Source organism: Triturus cristatus, chromosome 1_2 (assembly GCF_964204655.1).
Source record: "Triturus cristatus chromosome 1_2, aTriCri1.1, whole genome shotgun sequence".
Lineage (NCBI taxonomy): Eukaryota > Metazoa > Chordata > Amphibia > Caudata > Salamandridae > Triturus > Triturus cristatus.
The window spans coordinates 834,662,767-834,682,663 of record NC_140580.1 but is presented as its reverse complement, the minus strand read 5'-3'; the positions used below and the strand labels follow the sequence as shown (position 1 = coordinate 834,682,663).

General features: G+C 45.2%; 1 protein-coding gene across 1 annotated transcript in view; it reads left to right on the top strand.

Annotated features, from left to right (window-relative positions):
• The window catches only part of LOC146868103 (solute carrier family 25 member 34-like), a 130,848-nt gene that overhangs the window by 85,903 nt on the left and 25,048 nt on the right, over positions 1 to 19,897 (top strand). The window lies entirely within an intron of this gene.

Sequence of the window (19,897 nt, the reverse complement as noted above, 5' to 3'; positions counted from 1 at the left end):
GAAAAGCCTCTAGGATGAAGCATCGACGGGTCGAGAGCCTCCGTAAGAGACAGCACCAGAAGTCTCGGGATCGGGCCGCACAACGACCGTGCCTCATGTACTAGAGCCAGGTTTTGTACTTCTCTTTCTACATATCTAAAAGGTATGTGCAATTCATGTTTCATATAAAAGAGATAAGTACTATTATGTTATATTATTTCCTACCAACCTACCTATATAATTGTGAATAAGTGTGAGGGCTGCGAGAAACAAAATGGCACTGGCTAAATAATTTAGATTTTGTGATGGCTGGGAGAAAACAAACGGCGAAAAATAAATTAATTTGTGACCAGTAAGTGGATTTGAAAAATTCTGTGTAGCAAGATGTAAAACGGGTACCCCCTACTTTCAAAAGCACATTGTATTCATACATATGTATTACTGTGTCTGTAAAGTTTAAAGTGTAAGCATATTTAGCAGATGTTCGGAGTAAAAAGGAGGGTGCTGCATTTTTCAATTCTCGCCTAGGGTGGCAAAACACCTAGAAACGGCCCTACAGAACCCCTTGGTGTACTCGGAGTATAACAAAGTGACAGGGCGGGAAGCGGCAAGAGGAAAGCACCGGCGGAGGGGAGCAGCCCCTGGTCAAGCAGTCCCCTGGCTAGGTGTGTGCCCTGATGGGGTGTCAGCAGAGTATGAATATTAGAGCGTCGAGCCAGAGATAAAATGAAACTGAATAAAAGTTTGAGATGATAAAACATGAGTTCTGCTCCTCATACCCGTGTTGATGGTGACCTCAGCTAGGCCTACCAGTGCAAGGGGTTCGCCCTTCTCTGCACAGAGTCCTCAGACCAATAGGAAGAAGTTGGCACAGAAACTGGAATAGAAAATACAAAGTTTAATAAACCTCATGAGGTGGAACTACATTCACACAGCACCCTTCGGTGTTGAGTGAAGTAGCACACTGAACAGAAGAAGCATGGTCCTTTTATACCCACACAGGGGCTGAAAAAGGCAGGACAAGTACACATGAGAAGAGTTATGCACATAGATGGTCATACAGAAACTGCACAGTCAACAAGTAGGAGGAGTAATAAGTTGCTGACGTCAGTTAGAACAGCCTGACAGTTCTATACTAGGAACAGGTGCACTCTACTAGCTAAGCACATCTGCGCATGTGCAAGACTCTGGGAGAGGGAAACTGCAAATGTCCAGCACATAGCTAACTAAAATGGCTGCCAAGTACAAAATGGCTTTCAGCTCATGCTAAGAGATTAATGCAATCTTCAACAGATGGTCCTTTTAGCATGAGCTAAAGACATTCCAATAATCCAGTAGGAAATATGCATATTTTTTTTTTTTCTTTTTCATAAATTTATCAATATCCTAATTCATTGCTTGGTGGGCATTTCTCGTTCTAAATATTGTTAAGCTGGTATGTATAAGGTATAAGCAGGAGTACAAAGGGAACAGAGCATTGGGTCATACAGATAGCAGGAGAGAGTAATTACTATTATCAGAAACAGAACTATTAGCTTTCTAGTCCTAAGCAAATCCTAGAACCATCCAGTAGAAACATTTTCAAGGCTCCTATGCATTTCAGTGACCATCAATTTCAACTTCAAAATAGCCAACAGCACATATCTAATAAAAACATTTTCACTAGACTTTTCCAGTGTTTCCTTTATGAGGGCTAGAATATCAATCAAGAAAAGGGTAAAGTAACATTTGTCAATTGCTCAGATGAACTTTTCTCTCACAGAATAAACATTATTCCTAATACAATTATGAAAGCAGTCAGACATATTATTACAAAAATGATCCTGGATCCAGAGGACCAGGAGGACCCCACAGGACCATGAGAATTAGGACGAAGAGCTGCAAAGGGCTGCTCCTTCTCAAAAATGGGACGACCAATGGGGTACATTTTCAACAAAAAAGAAAAAGAAGTCCTTGGGAAATTAAAGCCGCTGTACAACCAACCAGAGGGGAGTCTTCTCCCTGTGTCCGTTTGAGCCTCACAGGCAGGCTCTTGTTGTTCTCACGGTGGAGCTGCACAACTCGCAACTCAGGAATCACGGCCCAGTTGCAAGGGGAAAGTTTCTTCTTTCAGGATAGGGCAATCACCCACCAGGGCAAATGCTCTCAGCGATCCTGTCCAGTGTCTCAGGCAGTGCACCAGTTTTCTTCATTTCAATCTAACAGGCACCAGAGACACAGCACCTGTACCCTGAACTCAAGTCCTTCCCTAACTCCTGTATTGCTCTACTGGCGCACTGCGCTTTCGTTGGGGCCATAGATTGCATTCAGTGTGCCCAGGTATCCCTTGACCAACAAAGGTGAAAACTTTACAGCCACTTTGGGACCAGGATTCAGAGGCCTGATGCTAGGATCTCTGAAGCAACCCTTGTTTTAAAGGGGGTTACCTCAAGCAAAAACTTTCTCGCCTTCCTGGTCAGTCTGTGACTCTCGGCTGGGCATCAAAAACTTGATCCATGATTTCTCCTTTCTGATTTGTGACCCCGTCTTTCGCCCAAGACAGTGGCAGGGGTACACACTTCACATCCCAGTGCTTCCGGCCTTCTACCTTCACTGAGGTCCTGGTTGCCAGCAATGCCTGTGCTGGTTACCTTCACTTTGACTTCAAGCTGGACTGGTGCTGACTCTCCAAGCTGGATCTGATGTCTGCGCCCCTCTGGCAATGGTTGTAAGGCAGCAAATATCTATTGGTGGCAGAACAAAAGGTCTTTAGACAAGGCACAGAAATAATCTATCAATAGAGAGGATAGTCTCAGAAAACTTCCTAGTCTAGGGACGCCCCATATATTAGCAAGGCACCCAAGAACCACTTTCATCTATGTGAGAGTAAAAGAAACAACAGCCTGGACCTATTGGCAAGTATAAAAGGAACTCTTTGGTGAACTGACAAGAGTAATACGTCACCCAATCCCAAGCAGCCAAATTCTGAGGAAAAGAGAAAAACAATACAGACATACTCCAAATCCTTACATCTGTATATTCCTATCTTAATCATCTAAAGACCCTCAAGAAAAAAGGAAATGTTCTACACTTTTACTCATGGACTTTGCATTACTTGTACAGGACTGCAGACACTTCTAAAATGATTTCTCTTAATAAAAGCACCTACAATGTATGCTTAGGACCATGCTCTCATGTTATAGGAGCAACAGGAACATCTAAAACTGCTAATTTAACAGGGATTCCCATTACATAAAGAACTAAAAACTTCAACATAATGGGTACATTTTCTCCAGCAGAACATCTTGTGACAAACAGACTCCTATAAAACAATATTTTCCTTAAAAATGTTTGCTAAGGATCACATGGGCATCTTCTCTGCATTCTATTTTTCACAATCCAAACTATGCAAAATCAGCTCTAGTAAGGACTGTCAGTTTATTTACACAGACTAGCTAATAAAAACTAGCAATGCCCTTGCAAAACTGTATGTAGGATGAGAATAACAAACAATAGTGGTGTTATTACCTGAGAATTGTAGAACAAAAACTACCCACAGCTAGTTCCCCTTTTGCCTACCCTTAATTTGTAGAGGAGCTAGCCTCCTTCCCCCATTTTTGACAGTAGGAAACCTGTAACAGGTTTCATTCTGTCAACACTATCAACCCCAATTTGTAGCAACTGGGCATAAACAAACTCTGAGGAGCTAAATAGCACATTGAGCTAGCTAAAGAACATATTCCTTAAGCAAATGTACAAGTGTGACACGAGGGCACATGAATTCAAACTAAATCCCATTGCTTCCTTAATTGAGCCCTAAAAGCATTAGTGCTACATATATGGCAGAGCCATTGTCTTAATAAGAGCTGACATATACCATTATTATTCAATCTGTTCATATGAGTGGACAAAAACTTGCTTTTGCAAAAAAAAGCAAGCAAACCCTCTTTCTGTCCCTGCCCTGCCATTTCGTCTTTCAAATGTCGAAATGTCAAAGCAATTGTTGCGCTGAGCCCTGCTTCTAAATGTAGAACTTCGACCTTTAACCTATTCGCAGCTGTTCCATCTTGAGTGCAAGGTTTTCATGCAGTTTTACTTTTACCAATTCAAAGTGACCCTGGAGACTGAGAGCTCAACAGCAAAACCCACTCCATTCCTGTCTACCAGCAATTCAGAGGTAAGCTTAATAACTTCTGCCAGATTTTTTGTACATATTTATATTTGTAAGCAGTGTGCCGAGTGCTTGTCTAGCAGTATAGATGTCAGCTATTCATTCTATGCTTACATATGTGCATTTACTGTAGCCTGAGGCAGTTTAAAAGCTGCTCTGATTGGAATAACCTCATTTAAATAGTGAATTTTACTCAATTTCGACTTTGATGTTTGGGGCACTTAAAAATGAATATCCTACAATGTTTTTGCATAATAGTCATCCCCAGAATGTCCCCTACATATCCCAGAGATGTGGCATCAGAAATGTATAATGTATACCCTTATAAAAATGAGTTGTGTACGCCTGGGTAAAGTGACATTTCACATGTAAGTGACCCCCTATTGTTGTATAGCATGGCTTAAATTCAATTTGGATGCTAGGAGGTCACAGCATCATTATTAGGCATTATAAATATTAAAAAACAAATGTAATGCACCTATTTTAAATTTAAAAAATTATATAATCAAAATATTAAAAAAAATGTAATAAGTCAAATCATTTTGATGAGTCCACATATGAAAAGCAAGCTGCATCCCTTTCCTATCATATTTAAACACATTCATTCACAGCTCTAAGAACAGAAACCGAACTTGAAGGTCTGCGCCACTTTTAAATGAAGGACAGTCATTATTATTTAACATCAAAAACCACTCTTATCCTTATTTAAAAAGGCATTAAGAAAATAAATCCCTACTGTCAATCTGTCCTCTGTTTATCAAAAATAATGAAACTATATTTCTAACTTTTAAAACAGCAGTCTGAAATGCAGGATTTTACACCGTGTTTGACTTCAGCTGTTTTCTGTGGCCGGAATCAGAAATACCCACGTGCTGACACAGCTGCTTGACACGTAAAGGCGTCGAATTCACACGCCTTTCAAGTCAGCCTTTCCAGCCAGCACAAATCTGTCGTTCTGTAATGTGTATTTTGGGTCAATTCACTCAGATAATGTGAATGCCTTTTAATACCTAATACAGAAGGATAAATGCTGTGACATTTTGTATCTTTAATTTTATCTATTGCAAAACACATAATTTCATTTTTTGAAGCTTTTTTTATTCCTATTAAATGTGGATTCTAATTTTATCTTTAACATTGTGGCAATTTGCACACATGTATAGTGTCTTACTCTGTCAATTTAATGATAGCGTGCAGCTATTTAGCATATATTATATAATTCGTTGCTGGATTCTTTTAAAATGTATTTAATTTTAATGATATTGGGCATAACAGAATGATGACAAAAAAAAACATTGAGCTCATTCCAGACATTTTCAAAACGGTGTCATACACATAATACAGGGTACTTAAGGCTAGCCATTCTTGCACCAAGAGCGCAATCGCTACTTACTCACACAAGTACCACTAATGACAAACCACAGACATTTAAACACCCATTTAACCCACAGATCAACAGCTAAGACAGAAACAAAAGACAGCCCACAGACTGTACTTAAACCAAACCATTTGTAAATACTAGTTGTAAGTCATATTCACTAGATTTGGCTGGCAGAACACCAAGAAAAAAAACGCTCTGCATATCACCACTTATGAATGTTACTAAGTGCACAGACCAGGATCCTTTCTATGTACATATTTAGTTCCTCGGGGTACTAGTCACCAAAGAAGAAATACTTTTTTATACCTAAACCTAGTTAAGTATCCCCTCTAGGGGAGCCGGCTAATTATATACAAGTTTAAAATGGTACATCCAAGAAAGCAACACATTCATAAATTCACCTGGGGGAAAACAAAAAGACCATCACGCACTTGCTTACAAACTGCTTTGTTCTTCAGCTCTAATGCTTTCACATAAATGTTCTTTCGCTGTTCTTTTTCAATCAAGGCTTGCTCACGCTTCATTCGTTCACGCACTTCTTTCTCCCACATTCGTACACAATCAAACATCTCTTGCCTAGTCTTTCGCTTAAACATACATTGTTCCACATACTCAATCTTTCGTAAATCAAATGACCCATACATAGGCCAACACAACTCAGGATCCTTACGAGTGTATTTATTCCATAATGCGCTGTACATTATAGAAGAAAGACCATACTTAATATACATATCCCTATTAGGCGTCCCCTCCGAGGGGCCGGTTGTGCTTCATCTAGTCTCAAATTGGTACCACTACAAAAGCAACACATCCTTTGAAGTGTGCTAAAAACAGGCATGCCAAAAATAGTGCAGAATATGCAGTATTATAATCAAAGTAGCACTTAAGGTACCTTAAGTACGATGTGCTGTTCAAATCAATTCGGATAGAGAAAATTCTCCTCATTACCTGCCTATATAAATTGCAATCCATATATAAATCTCATAACAAACCAAGTTGGCCAACACCAATTCTAAAATCCAAAAGCCACAGTAAGTGTTACTAAACTACCTCACCAATCCCAGGTATCAAAACCAACAGCAAGCGCCACAGAAGGACACTTACCAATCACTTGGTGTCCAGGTTCCAACTGCCAAGTTCTAAAATCGACCAAATGGTCACCGCACGGCGAATCAACAGAAGAGATCTCAGTCGAGGACCGGCACCACCTGGATGGTCAGATCAGAAAGAAAGGAAAAACGCCGCGGTTCCCAAGACTCGGGTCTCATCGGGCAGCGAATGCGTCCAGAGCGAGATTCCAATCCTTCGTCGCGACCAATCCTTTGGGCATCCGAGTCACCGATGAGCCCCAGTAGTTGGGAGCCAATTTGTTGATGGTGACCTCAGCTAGACCTACCAGTGCAAGGGGTTCACCCTTCTCTGCACAGAGTCCTCAGACCAATAGGAAGAAGTTGGCACAGAAACTGGAATAGAAAATACAAAGTTTAATAAACCTCATGAGGTGGAACTACATTCACACAGCACCCTTCGGTGTTGAGTGAAGTAGCACACTGAACAGAAGAAGCATGGTCCTTTTATACCCACACAGGGGCTGAAAAAGGCGGTACAAGTACACATGAGAAGAGTTATGCACATAGATGGTCATACAGAAACTGCACAGTCAACAAGTAGGAGGAGTAATAAGTTGCTGACATCAGTTAGAACAGCCTGACAGTTCTATACTAGGAACAGGTGCACTCTACTAGCTAAGCACATCTGCGCATGTGCAAGACTCTGGGAGAGGGAAACAGCAAATGTCCAGCACATAGCTAACTAAAATGGCTGCCAAGTACAAAATGGCTTTCAGCTCATGCTAAGAGATTAATGCAATCTTCAACACCCGAACCCCTGAAAACCAGGAAGTCTATCAGTTGTAGACAAGGCATGTGCTGATAGCAAATAGAGTTAACCTTGCCAGGAGGGCACCTTTTGGAATCAGTTCTGCGAGGGCTCTCATGCACGCGTCTGCAATGGACAAAGATGGCTGCTCTCGCCATTTGTCCATTGCAAACAGCATGCGCGTTTCTGTGGGACTGTGGACAGTCCCTTCGCCATTTTGTTGCCATAGCAGCAAAATGCCGCTTCACGTGTTTTTTTTTTTTATGTCAGTCCCCCCGGGGCACAAGCAGGCATCCACTTCTGTCTTTTTGTAGCGATCAGCTGTCCTGACAGAAGTGGATACCTGCTTGAGCCCCGGGGGAGCTGCACATGCCAAATCCCACTGCGTGTTCCGAGGTGTACCACATTTCAGAGACGCAGCAGCTCATGCGCGGAGAGTGTGCACTGCCCGCCTTGCCTTGTTTGGCGGCGCGCAGTCGCCCAGCCCGGGCCGAGCGCACTTATTTAAGTAAACTAAAAACAAAAATGAGAAACAAGCCTCGCTGCGGCCAATGGCTCTTGCGCCCTTCTGTTTGTAGTTCGGTAGCTTGCACTCAGAGGTCACGGCCATAGTCAGCTCGCGTCTTCCAGTGGGGCTCGAGTGCGCGGCAGGTATCCCAGAGCTCTTTTAATGAACCCACCTTCTGAGGTGCCTGCTTGCCTGCTGTCACCGTGACTCATCTGGCGCTCATTGTGCTAAGTTCCTCCGGCCGCTGCGGGTTTATGCAGGAAGCTGAATGACTGACAGGCTGTGACCGCACGCGACATATCCACACAGCACTACATAGCGAGTGATTCTTCCAGCCATCATAACACTTCAGGTGCATGGTGGGTGTAACCGGGCACGCCAAGTCCAAAACCCCAAACTTCGGGAAACACGCACTGTGGTGTTTTCTACAAGCTTTGTGGTTGTCTTCCTTCCTTACAATATGTGTAAACATATATCACACAGCGCAGTGGAACTTCATTGTGTCTGTCCACAAACCAGAACCATAGCGTGGGCAGGACACATACAAAATCGCCCCTTCTAATAAAAACAAATGATTGTCCTAAATGTATCAAAACCTTAAATCAGTTTTGTTTGGCATAAACTCGCATGGCCCAGTTTCGTGCTATTTTTGACACATTCGAATTTTGAAGAGTCAGCACGTGGTAATCCAGGTGAACCCAAGGAAATATGTGATGCTGTATTACTTTATAGCAATTGTGCAATGCCGTGAGTTACATTTCCAGTGTGCATTAGTGGTCTATACCAAATGTATAACTGAAGTGCATATCCACTGTGCAATGATAGTGCTTAACTCACTTTACAATAGATCAATCATGTCCAATCCCCATTGTACAATAGTAATGAACACCCACGGTGTAATTTCATGGTGCAGAAGCAGTGTATACCCATAATGCAGTAGTGGTGTACATTTACTGTGCAAATGAAATGTGTATACGTTGTCAATTAGTTGTGTACACCTTTTTCCAATAGTGTTGTACAACCATTGTGTCACATCATAAGTCTGTTGTGTTATATGGCGGAGAAAATCAGAGCTTTGATACCTGAAATGTCCTGGGTGTTACTGTCTCAAACAGGCAGTCTGGGAGCATACGCAGAGACTGTCTCGATTTCTCAGATGTGCAAGACGCAGGTCCCTACATACTGCTGAAGCCGGGCTGTCAACGGATAAGTCCTGCCAGCAGCGACCGACGTCACACTGGCTCGCTGTACCAAAGCAATAATGCCATCGTAACTGTCTGAGGTCTCACTGCAACCACGAGTCATAAATAAATAAGCTGCTTTCATTGTAAATGACAATTCCTTTTATTAATGTTTTAAAAACCAAAAGAGAAATAAAAGGCATTGTCATTTACAATGCCAATAGCTCGCGTAACTGCGAGACCTATTGCATTGCAAATGCTTGTTCCTGGAGGCGGGCGTTGTGACGAGGCACAGAGGCCAAGCAGCCATGACGGGCGTAGAAGTAAACAGGGTAACCATGTTAGTACCTTAGGTAACCTTGTGGAGCCGCCCTTAGCCTCGCGAGATCCGACTACTGAACCAGTGCTTTCCTGGATATGTTTTTCTTGGCTTGCAACTTTTTTCACAGAGCCCACAACACAACGGGGAAGTTGAGCATGTGGCGTTTCCTCATTTACTCGTAGCTGTATGACAGCCAGCCCGAGTATATGGTGTGTCTGCTGTCGCGGACGGTGGCGTGCCTCACTCGGGACTGTACTTGCTGACAGTGCACGTGCATTGGGCAGACACACGCCGACCTTCGAGGTTTTGCTGCTGCAGGAGTCAGAGCTGATAAACAGCAGTTGTGTAAGGGCATGCAAGCCGCTGAATATAGCACAGCTTCACAAACAACATCTGGAGTCAGGAGCGAGGGTGGGCCACCTGCGTAGGGTGGTCAACAACCAACGTCGACGCTCGTTTCTTTTACTGAGTGACAATGCTTCCTTTGGTGTTGCACAAATGAAAAGATTATGGTTTCTAAAGAATAAGCACTGATTGTCTAAGGACATATGTAAAACTTTGTGAACACCGGGAGAGAGTTCAGATATGGTGCTCAAATAGGAGTGTTTTTACTCCCTACTTTTGTAAGCTGACAGGAAATGATTTTTTTTAACTTTATGTTTATTAGCATTTTAGGTTCACTTATCTAGACCACTCCAAAAAGGACCAAAGACCTAATGTAGAAATTCACATACATGAAAAACGTGTTTTTCATATTAACACCCATACTCTGATCAGGCAGCAAGCACAATGTTGTGCTCTATTCTGCCATATAACTGGTCTGGACAGTGGACACTGTCCTGGGGCAGTTCGGCTAGCTGCTTGGGTATGGTTTATTCTGCCATATAACTGGTCTGGACAGTGGACACTGTCCTGGGGCAGTTCGGCTAGCTGCTTGGGTATGGTTTATTCTGCCATATAACTGGTCTGGACAGTGGACACTGTCCTGGGGCAGTTCGGCTAGCTGCTTGGGTATGGTTTATTCTGCCATATAACTGGTCTGGACAGTGGACACTGTCCTGGGGCAGTTCGGCTAGCTGCTTGGGTATGGTTTATTCTGCCATATAACTGGTCTGGACAGTGGACACTGTCCTGGGGCAGTTCGGCTAGCTGCTTGGGTATGGTTTATTCTGCCATATAACTGGTCTGGACAGTGGACACTGTCCTGGGGCAGTTCGGCTAGCTGCTTGGGTATGGTTTATTCTGCCATATAACTGGTCTGGACAGTGGACACTGTCCTGGGGCAGTTCGGCTAGCTGCTTGGGTATGGTTTATTCTGCCATATAACTGGTCTGGACAGTGGACACTGTCCTGGGGCAGTTCGGCTAGCTGCTTGGGTATGGTTTATTCTGCCATATAACTGGTCTGGACAGTGGACACTGTCCTGGGGCAGTTCGGCTAGCTGCTTGGGTATGGTTATTCTGCCATATAACTGGTCTGGACAGTGGACACTGTCCTGGGGCAGTTCGACTAGCTGCTTGGGTATGGTTTATTCTGCCATATAACTGGTCTGGACAGTGGACACTGTCCTGGGGCAGTTCGGCTAGCTGCTTGGGTATGGTTTATTCTGCCATATAACTGGTCTGGACAGTGGACACTGTCCTGGGGCAGTTCGGCTAGCTGCTTGGGTATGGTTTATTCTGCCATATAACTGGTCTGGACAGTGGACACTGTCCTGGGGCAGTTCGGCTAGCTGCTTGGGTATGGTTTATTCTGCCATATAACTGGTCTGGACAGTGGACACTGTCCTGGGGCAGTTCGGCTAGCTGCTTGGGTATGGTTTATTCTGCCATATAACTGGTCTGGACAGTGGACACTGTCCTGGGGCAGTTCGGCTAGCTGCTTGGGTATGGTTCCTTGAATCCAAGTCCTAAGGGCCCGCCAGCTTGTCATGGTGCATTGGCATAAGATTTGCAGACCGTAGAGGTCACATTCTCACTTACACGCTAAGACGGGCCACGTATGTTTGCAGCATGTGGTTATGTGTTGTATTATCATGCTTTCAGTCATGTTACACGCGTGAGTGTGTAACCCACCAATGAGAAGAAGGTAGCTTTTGATAACTTGCTGAACTAAATGATCGAAGCGTTGCTGAGTAGCGATCGAACTGGGAAGGGACCAGAGGTGCAACTAGAGCCACATTTCGGGGGGGGACTACCAAGCATTTCTGGGGGGCTAATTCTTCCAGTGATAGTCAGAGTGGAGATGCAGGGGCTCTAAGAAGTGGTGAAAAAATAACAAAGCCTGGTTAGAAAGTAAATGGTGTTTTAAAGACCTGTGAAGTACTCGGGTACGTGGCTGTGTGTGTGCCTGGGAATCTGTCTCAGCCCGGGCTGCCACACACGACTGGGGGGGCTGAAGCCCTTTCAGCCCAATGGGCGTTGCGCGCCTGGTAGGGACTGAGTCCATGGACAACAGGCCATTTGTGTATACCTGGTTGTATCATTCCTTGTCCTCTGGTTGTCCTCACCTGTTAGCATCTAGTGACAGACACCTCCTGGCATTGGGGCTCTTATTACAGATAGTGCGCACTGTCCCTGTTTGCGCCACAGCACTTCTTTAAACAGATGCGCCGGGTGCAAACAGGGACAGTGCACCCTATTACTATTAATGGGCTGCTGTCAGGGCGCTGCAATCAGTGAACTACAGAGAGGCTGTTTAAAAGTCAGTACTTGCACTTTAAAGAGGGGGAGATAAATCCCCTAGTTGGTAAGTGCTGTGAGTTACTACACCTCCCTGCAGGGGGATGTCTGGTTCGTCAATGGGACCCACCCCCTTGCCTAAGGGGTGGTTAAGGAATCGTGTTGACAGTGCGCCACCCTTATGTGGCACATTGTCAGTGTGGCCAGCCTCTGACATCTGGTGGTCACTTACCACATCTAATGAGGCGCCCATGGCATAAGGTTGGAACACATGCTTAATGTGTGCTGGTGTTTGCTGGTGCTGGGTACGAGTACATATTTCCATACATCCCCACTTACTTATTACAGTCCACCACATTGAAGCACTGTCTATCGGTTTTCAAACCGAGGTCATCAATAAAGTGTCAAATATACTTTGAAGGAAATAATAAAACCAGCAAATCCAGGCCATACTCACAGCTTGAGGTAACGGAGAGTAGTCCAAGATGTCATACTTGTGTAATAGTTAATATTTGGTAATACGCCATGGGCTGTGGATAGTTCGAACCACACTGGCCTCCTGAGAAATACTGGCATTCATATGTTTATAAATTAAGCACTGGATGGAAACTCCTGACATTTGTTGGCTGCCCCAAATACATAGTTCACCAGTTGACTCACTCTTAAAAGTACTTTATTTTGGTTAAAAACCTTAAAAAGCTGCACTTAAATAAAACACGCAATATCATACAATTCATTGTCATAATATCTACAAAGTGCATTGTAGCACAGGGGGCAAGAAAAAAAGAGATGCTCAACGGAGAATTTGTATCAAAGAAAGCACAGTCCAGTGACAAAAACCTACGGAACGGTCCGCTATGTCACACCACTATGCTATAAAATGTACCGATAGAACCAAAGGACATAAAGTCATAGAGGATACCCCCCTCTTGTGCAAACATAAGTGCATGATAATCGATCAGTAGTGATGCAACAAGCTGAATACAGCACAAACAGCACACATTAAAATATATCAGAAAATGCTTTCACAGTATAAACAGATATGTACATATATAAAAAAAAATACAAACACCCCTATTGGGCACCTCTGACTCTTAATGGAATTTCCGAAGAGCACCTATGGTTTCTGGTAGGCACCATTCGCATCTAGTGATCACTCCTATGTTTCCGTGGTTATGACTACCATCTGGTAGGTATCCATGCCTGAAGATGTCCATGCTGGACATCTGTGGATCACCCTAACGTGTGGTGGCCACTCATGGCCTCTGATTAGCACTGCTGGTTCTGTGGGTCACTCGGCATCTAGTGGTTATTCCTTAGTTCTGGTGGTCGCATATATTGGCATCACTGGTCTCTTGAGGGTTGAGTTGGGTGACCCTGGCGTCTGGCAAGAAGCTCTTGTAGCATCTGTCCGTTTGGTTTTAGTGAATGGGGGCAGTTGCTGAAAATAACAAAATCATCTATGAAATTAAACGACTACATGTACTAAAAATTAAAAACTGATATTTGGGGAACTAAAAGTAAAATTTTGGAAAATGACAAGCTTTTATCTTGAACAAATTAGCATATTTTCAAAAACGGGCATTTGAGGGTAAATTGTGTGCATTTTGCAGAACATGGACAGCTTGGGTTTGATTAAATAAGTAAGCTAAGTATGTCACTTAAGGAAAAGCTAGTGTCAGAGGCAAAATATCTGTGCTTTCGGGAAACGGAAATTTGATGTTTTCAAAAAAATGTCATTCTTTACCAAAATGAAGTATTGCTATTTAACCAAGTAAATGTATTGAATGTTTGAGGGCAAAACATGAATTTCCAAAACATATTTAATGCTGATGTTTAAGTGATAATTCTTGTTGAGTTTGGGGACACTGAATGCTAATATACCAGTTCCTTCGTGCCAGAGGGCAGTTATTACAATAGGAGTTCTTTAATAACTCATCTTAAAACATTCCATTACCTACACTGACATTCCCTAATATTATCACAGCGTCCATGGAATATATCTGCATTCTGAGTCTGTGAGATCTGCTTACCTGATGTATTAATGTATTAAGCTTTTCTGTCTAAGGCCGGAGGCTTTGCAATCTGCATAGCTTAATTTTCTCTCTTGCTTTTTTATGTATATTTTCATTAAACAATAGATAGGGGATCAGGCTCTCCCACTTTACTCTAATTTCAGCTTTCTCTGGGTATTTATGCCTCACCTTTCTCAAAGGCAAAAACAACTATTGATGGTAAGAATGCAGAACAATGTCATACATTCACCCCAGTACAGAGATCTGGGCCTTAATCCATCGTTTTTTTGCTCACCATGACATTCCAGTTTGGACCCAGCCATATGCAAATCAGTCTTGTCCCTGCGCCCAATGGGAACAGTCCAGCCCGAACTGCCAGGCCAGATCTCTTGACTGGGGGTGAATGTTTTGATTTGTTCTGCATTCTGTCCATCAATTGTGTATCTTTCGCTTTCTCGCCCTAAGTGCGCCGGGTATGCCCAGACGTGGGTCCCGAGCTCACCGTGCCACTGGAATCAAGCTATCCTGGCTGAAGAGGGGTGAAACCCCGAAACCGATCCTAGGATGCTTGTTTCCGCTCCAGGGAGGACCTGGCTTGGCAGTTCGGGCTGGACTGTTCCCATGAGGCACAGGTTCAAGACTGATTTGTATTTGGCCAGGTCTAAACTGGGGTGGCATGGTGTGCAAAAGAATGATGAATTTAACCCAGATCTCTTGACTAGGGGTGAATGTTTTGATTTGTTCTGCATTCTGTCCATCAATTGTGTGTCTTTCGCTTTCTCACCTTTCTCAAAGGCCACCAGCCCCCAAACACACACAATTTACTCCTGGATTGGAGTGATGTTTGCCATAGTCCCACCTGCAGACCATAAACTGATTTTGAGTTGTTTCCTGTTTGAACAGTAAATGGTTCTTGAGCAAACACACCTGTAGCTGAGCACAGTTGCAACTATAGCTAAGTATGCATGGACATCTGGGGCCTCATGTAGGTAGCGAAATACCGGTCGGTAACGGCCGATTTTCGGTAAATATGCCGTTACCGACCGGTATACAGACAAGTGAGATGTAGGAGTCCAAAAACCACTTTTCGGTAAATATGAGGCGGTAAATACCGATTCATAGTTACCGAATTCTAAAATACCGATTCATACTTACCGAATACAGAATTAACGAATCGGTAAACATGAAGTGGTAAATATGAAGTGGTAAAAATTTAAAATGACATGTAGGAGCAGTCGGTAATTAAGAAATCCATTAAAATCGGTAATTAAGAGTCGGTAATTAACACGGACTAAAAGCAGGTGGTAACCATCAACAATGGATAAAAACAAACCCAAAATTCAACAGCGTGGACAACATGGCCGCAATGTACGTCATTGCAAGGCGCCTACGTCTACAGGCAGCAGGACTGAGGGTGTGGCGACGGGAGGAACAAATCTACAGACAGCGCATCACACTATTCCAGCTGACTGATGCAGAGATACATGAGAGGTACAGGCTACACCCCGAAACCATCATGGACTTAATCAGGGACCTACACCCACTCCTGGACCAGCCAGTTAGAAGGGCGCACGCCATACCCCCACATGTGCAGGTGCTCTGCAGCCTACATCTGTTGGCATCCGGCAGTTATCAGGTGGTGATAGCTGCGGTGGGTGGTGTATCCCAGAGTTGCCTGTCCCGTTTCTTCAGGAAGTTCCTGGATGCCATGATGCAGAGAATGCACCACTACATAAGCTTCCCGAACTCACAGGCTGCACTGCAGAAAACAAAAACTGACTTTTATCACATGGCACAGTTCCCCCATGTCCTCGGCTGTATCGATGGTACCCACATCCCAATCTGTCCACCAGCAGATACAGAGCACATCTACAGGAACAGGAAGTCCACCCACTCCATCAACGTGCAGGTGATCTGTGATGCAGGGAACATCATCACAGATATTGTTGCAAAGTTTCCTGGGAGCACCCACGACTCTTACATCTTCCAGAATAGTGGGATTTACACACGACTGAGTGCCGGAGAATTCGGAGAGGGATACCTGCTAGGTAAGTAACAGTGACGCCCCTTGAAACATGCAAACATAGTGTATAGAGGCATGTTACTGATGGTTCCCTTTCACCCATCCAGGCGACAGTGCATATGCATGCCGGTCATTCATCCTCACTCCCTACCTACACCCAGCTACCCAGAGTGAGAGACGATACAACGTGGCACACAAAACAACACGCAATGTGGTGGAGCGCACGTTTGGACTACTGAAGAGCAGGTTCCGCTGCCTGCACAAGAGCGGAGGCGCACGCCAGTACAAACCCATCACCTGCTGCAAGATCATTGCCACTTGTGCAATGCTGCACAACCTTGCCACGAAAAAAGGTACAGATGTGGAACTAACATATTTTGAGGACAACGAGGATGAGTCAGGCCAGCCAGAGGGCAACGCAGCTAGAGTGCCAACTGCAATCGATGGGAGAGAGAGACGGGCAGAGATCACATCCAACTATTTCTGAGTAAGTAAGGGGACACAGCGAGTTGTGAGCAGTCATGACGTAGTTTAATGTGGCACCACGCCATGAACACATGATCAGGCCAATCTGGCAATATATCATCTATACAAGGAGTATGTCCAGGGTTACGTCACCCATTGTGAAGTGGCTAGGCAGGGCGACATCAATGTTTGCGCATACGCGCTGCAGTGGTGGATTGCACGGCCTGTGCATCCTCACTAGAGCCAACCCCAAGCCGCCTGCTGCTCCTGCGTGTTTCTGGGACGGGGGGTGTGATGCTGCTGGTGGTGTCGATGCTCTCCGCAGGATCCCCTGCAGCAGTTGTCGACGCCTGACTCGTCAATAGCACCCCTAGTGCACTTGTCACCTGCACCATCCCCCGAGACAGGTCGCTGCAGCACTGTGTTAGGCCCTCCTGCATCGTCACAGAGCGCCGGCACAGTAGGGAAGTGGCAGTTGCCAGACGGTTGAGTGCCCTGCTGGTAGTGTCCCTTCTCTGGCGTTCCCGGCGCCGTGCTTCGATGTCAGCATCTAATTTGCTGCACAACTGCTGGATAGACTGGGACATGTCCCGAATGCCCGCAGCCATGCCGCCAATGTTTGTGTCCATGTTGACTATGCTTGTCTTCATCACCCGCATGTGCCTCTGGACTGACATGACTGCCTTTGATTGCAGGCGCTGTTGCTTTAACATTTGGCCCTCGAGCCCCAAGAAGACACCATGGCCGTCAGTGGGTGCTGGTGGACTCTGGACACGCGACCTGCGGCGCCCTCTTGTTTCCGTCTGTGCTGCCTGTGAGGTGTGGGGCACAGTGGCATGGCTCCCTTCCTGGGGCCCGGTGCGGTCTTCAGGGCCCATGCTGTCGTCTGACGAGGTGTCCAAGGCTCGTAGCCTGGCTGCTGGACGCCTCCTCTGTCTCACGCATGCAAGCGGAGATGTGGCCGGTGAATCGAACATGAGTGGCGAGGCTGGCTCTGGTGGTGGTGATGCTGGCTCTGGGTGAGGTGATGCTGGCTCTGTGTGCGGCGATGCTGGCTGTGTTGGTGGTGCGGCTGCCAGTGGGCCTGCTCCCCGGTCTGTACTTGTGCTGGCTGGAGGTGTTTGATGTTGCCGTGGTGCCGTCTCTCCTGCAGCATGCCCTGTCCTGCATGATGTCACATCTGTGGACAGAAATACAACATTGGCTCAGTGTCCCCGAAGGGCTGCATTGCAAGCGGCACAATAAATAATTTCACATTCCAACATGTCCCCTGTCTCCTTGTGCCTCGAGTGTGTGACATGCCTTGTTGCCCTGTAACATTTACGTCATGGTTAGTGTTGCCCTGACTACATCTCCCGAAATGCATTGCCTGTCTGCACTGACACGTGTGGACTGCAGTGTGATTCTCGTTTCACATTTGGGGGATGTGGGATGGGGTAGGGGGGGATACATTGCTGTGCTTTCGTCTTACCTTGGTGTGTTGCGGCTCTGGCAGAGCTGTCGGCGTCCCCAAGACCCACGACGCTCTCTTGCTCGATTGTGGCCGCCACCAGCTCCTCCAGTTCGGTGAGGGCAGGTGCCCTGTTGGTTCCACCTCCGGTCTGGCTGGCCTCCTTCTGGATGTCGCCCATCTTCCTCTTGGTTACAATCCTCAGGTCATACCAGCGCTTTTTGAGGACCTCAATGTCCCTGTGGGTCACTCCCACAGCATTGACCTGCGCCTGGATGGCCAGCCATATGTTGCGCTTTTCCACCTCAGGCACTTGCAGGGATTGCCTGCCGAACAGCTTCTGGTGCTGCTTCACGACCTCCTCCACCAGCACCTGGAGTTCCTTGGGGCTAAATTTCAGCTTCCTCCTCCTTTCCCCTCCGTCTTTCTGTGTTCTCTGGCTGGACATGCTGTTCGTTTACCCGCTCGCACATGCAACTGCTCCCTGCCTCTCCTCTGCACTCCAAGCCTCTCCAGGGTCGGCTAATTATGTCCACCTGCCTGGGTGTGGCCACTTCGGCTAATTGAGTACACCTGCCTGGGTGTGGGCAGTTCCAGGTTGGGTGGGCTGTCGTTGCACTGGATTCGCTGTTTCGTCAAGTCATGTGATTTTCTTTACCGACTCCGTACATACCGAATCGGTATTTTCCGAATCGGTAACTACCACCTCGGTATTTTGCGATTCGGTAACTTCCACCTCGGTATTTTCCGATTCGGTAAATACCACCTCGGTATTTACCGATTCGGTGAATTCCGATTCGTGATTACCGAATGTTACCGAATCGGTAACTGTTACCGAATTTTTACCTACATATAACTTACCGATTCTAATTTACCGATTCGGTACGGCTCGGTATTTTAGAACCGGTAACATTTATTTACCTACATGAGGCCCTAAGTCCCTGTGATGCTGATCTGTCCTTAGAGAAATCCGTACTCCTGAATTCAGGCAGAAGGACCGCGCAGTCTTCTACAGAGTTCTTACTGGAAAGCATATCAGTAGCTGTCATAGTAACACTTACAAACGTTGAACAAAGACAAAAAGGAAGTGGGATGATCTCTCTTCCTCAAACAAGAGTAAGAGATAATTACAGGAAGTATAATTGAATTATATATTATTAATTCCATTGGTTGTCGTTTCGTGATTATGAAAACCCTAAGAATCTTTATAGTAATGAAATCTATTTGTTGTTTTCTATACTGGAATCCGATGTAAAAGTATATTTAAATGTAATGCTTCTACCTGGACTATTAATAAAAATGTGAAAATTAAAAAGCCTGCCAGTGTTGGGCTGAAGGCAATCAGTGGGAGAAGCAAAAGATTTAGGACCCCAGGCATAACTGAGGGTAGCTACTGCTCTTTCATTCCAGGCTGTTGGATGCCTAGCAGATGTTAGCAGCAATGGGTAATTGAGGGGTGCAGACCCTTTTATATGCATTCCTGGTAGAGAAATGACTGTGGGCCATCCCCTTGTAAAATCCAACTATTCTTACTTCCCTTCACTGTTTACATTCTCTTTTCACAGTTGGGATTCAGAGATGGCAACCTCTGCATCTTCAATTCTCACTTCAGTTCTGGAGACCTTCCAAGCACAACCACCCACTTCTCTCGCTCCCTTTCTGTAGACCAAGAGACTCTCATAGCAATACTTTCCCATATACACCTGTCAGGTCTTTAGAAACTCCTGGCACACTTACATTTTCTACCAACCTTGCTCCTCCACATGGAGACACCATAACGGCTCCTACATTTCAATCACTCTTTCCCGGTTCCTGGAAAAATCCTTGGACATGCCCTCCTACATTGCCCAGTCTCTCCACAGTG